At 39.5% G+C, this 2,802-nt stretch overlaps 1 pseudogene; it reads right to left on the minus strand.

Moving 5' to 3' along the window:
* Positions 1-1,422: 1,422 nt before the first annotated feature.
* On the minus strand, positions 1,423-1,936 carry LOC112399596 (60S acidic ribosomal protein P1 pseudogene; annotated as a pseudogene).
* Between the last annotated feature and the right edge of the window lie 866 nt (positions 1,937-2,802).

The following is a 2,802-nucleotide window of genomic DNA, read 5'->3' on the forward strand; positions in this document are numbered from 1 at the left end:
AATTAAAGTATTGGCAGGATTGCCTTATAGATGCTCTAGAGGAAAATCTGTTTTCAGTTTCTAAAGACTGGTCTCATTTTTTGCCCACTGATCCCTTCCATCTTCAAAGCCAATGATGTCTGGTTGAATCTTTCTCCCATCACATCACTCTGACTGACTCTTCTGATTCCTTCTTCCTCATTTTGGGACCCTTGTGATTACAATGGGCCTGCCCAGATAATCCAAGATAATCCCCCTATTTTTAAGATCAGTAGATTAGCAAACTTAATTTTATTTGTTACATTAATTCCCCTTTGCCATGTAAGGTAACATATTCACAGATTCTGGGGGTTAGGGAGTGAATATCTGTGTGGAGCCATTTCTGCCTGCCACAGATGGTCTGGTCATTTTTCTCTTCCTCTGTAAACTATAGTTATTCAGTTATTTTTCAATGCCCAGTTCATCTCTTCCACGAAGTTTTCTCAGATTACAGCTACCCACAGCAATTTCTCCCTCCTCTCAACTCTTATAAAGAGTACCACACTTATACACTGACAAGACAAGTTCCTGTTTGGGTCTTGTGTTTAAAGGGTCCACCCTGGTCCTCATTTGACCTTGGCCTTCCTCAAAAGCCAGGAGTCCACAGGGCAGAGGATCCTCCATTTTTCTACCTATCCTGGACCATGACCAATGACATGGGTGAACCAGCCCATAACATTTTTTATACTAAAACAGTTAATTCTGGTGTACACACTGTGTAAACTTTTTTTTTTTTTTTGGCCACATAGCTTGTGAGATCTTAGTTCCTCAACCAGGGATTGAACCTGGGCCCATGGCAGTGAAAGCATCGAGTCCTAACCACTTGTCTGCCAGGGAAGTCCCCATGCTGTGTAAACTTAATGACTATATTTTTCAGTTGGCTTTTGTTTTCTAACATCTTGATATCTCAGTTTTCTCATCTCTATAGAATCCCTATTGACATATAGGGATTCAGTACGTTCTGTGGATAAAAAAGTTTTTATAGAAGTATTGGATAACTGACCCTCCTAGAGTGAACCTTCCATATTATTAAAGTTGCTGGATGTGCATGTGTCCAATCCTAAAGGTGTTTATCATAAGTAGATAATAGAGATGTGAGTAAAGATTTTTATACGAAGAAGCTCATTGTAGCATCATCTCCCAAATCAGAAACAATCTAAATAGGAGATAAATTTTAGTAGATCGATATGATAGAATAGTATGCAGCTATTAAAAGGCATATTGTTAAAGATTATTTAATAATCCAGGAAATGTTTATATATATATTATTCAAAGAAAAATGATACAAAAAGAATGATATTAAAAAAGAATTACATATATATGTATAAATTTCAAATAAAAAAGTTTATGTTAGTATGTTAATATAGTAAAAAGGGTCATGCCCAAGTGTGGGATTATAAGTGGTTTTTAAGAACTCAGCTTTTTATTGAACGTGCTACTAAAGAGGTTTAGTCAAAAAGACCAAAGCCCATGTCATCATCAGACTCTTCAGATTCTTCTTTCTTTGCTTCCACTTTCTTCTCCTTAGCTGGGGCAGCAGTGGTGGAGGGGCAGGACCTCCTGCCGGTGCAGCACCAGCTGCTGGGGCAGGTCCACCTGCCCCCACATTGCAGATGAGGCTCCCGATGTTGACATTGGCCAAAGCCTTTGCAAACAAGCCTGGCCAGAAAGGCTCAACATTTACACCGGCTGCTTTAATGAGGGCATTGATCTTATCCTCCGTGACCGTCACCTCATCATCGTGTAGGATGAGGGCCGAGTAGATGCAGGCGAGCTCCGAGACGGAGGCCATGGTGCGGGCGAGGGCTAGGCAGGGTCTGCCGGGCGCGGTGCTAGTCGCCGGATGAAGTGAGGGCCTCACCCCAACGCGGCCTTAGCTTCCTCGGAAGGACCGAGCACCTTAGCGGAAGCTGAGGAAAAGGAAAAAGGATAAGTGGTTTTTAAATATTTCTTTATATCTTTTCTTGTTTTCCAAATATCTTCTAATTTTAAAATATTTTTTAGCATCTGATAAATTATTTTAATTTATAACATATATAAGTAAACTACAGAATATTTACTCTTTTTCCTTCATAACAAAATTGTTTCCTTCATAACAAAATTGTTCTAGAATAAGTAATTGTTCTACAATTATTCTAGAATAAGTAAGTTTAATTAACATTTACTGGACATTTACTAGGCCCCAGACACGATGCAGGGGACCAAAGGTAAGACATAGTTCATGCCGTGAAGGATCTCATCCTCAGTAAGACAATTAGACAAATGTATTAGTTTGCTAGGGCTGCCATAACAAAATAGCACAGACTGGATGGCTTAAACAAGAGAAATTAATTTTCTCACAGTTCTAGAGGCTAGAAGTCCAAGATCAAGGTGTTTGGCAGGGATGATTTCATTCTGAGGTCTTGCTTCTTGGCTTGCTCATGGCTGCCTTTCTGCTGTGTCCTCACATGGTCTTTGGTCTTTTCTCTGTGTATGCACATGCCTGTTAGTATATCTCTTGTATGTCCAAATCTCCACTTCTTATAAGGACACAGGTCAGATCAGATTAGGGTCCACCCTAACAACCTCATTTTAACTTAAATACTTCTTCAAAGGCCCTATTTCCAAATATAATCACATTCCGAGGTACTGGGTCTTAGGGCTGCAACATACAAATTTGGGGGAAGGGATGAAATTCAGTCCACAACAAGTTAACAGCTAACCTCAATATTTACTTATTATGGCAACATTGATGCTATGTACAGGTATACTACTCTTTCAGAGGAGGGAGAAATAATTCTTTTT

Source organism: Neophocaena asiaeorientalis, unplaced genomic scaffold, assembly GCF_003031525.2.
Source record: "Neophocaena asiaeorientalis asiaeorientalis breed wild unplaced genomic scaffold, Neophocaena_asiaeorientalis_V1.1 scaffold131, whole genome shotgun sequence".
Lineage (NCBI taxonomy): Eukaryota > Metazoa > Chordata > Mammalia > Artiodactyla > Phocoenidae > Neophocaena > Neophocaena asiaeorientalis.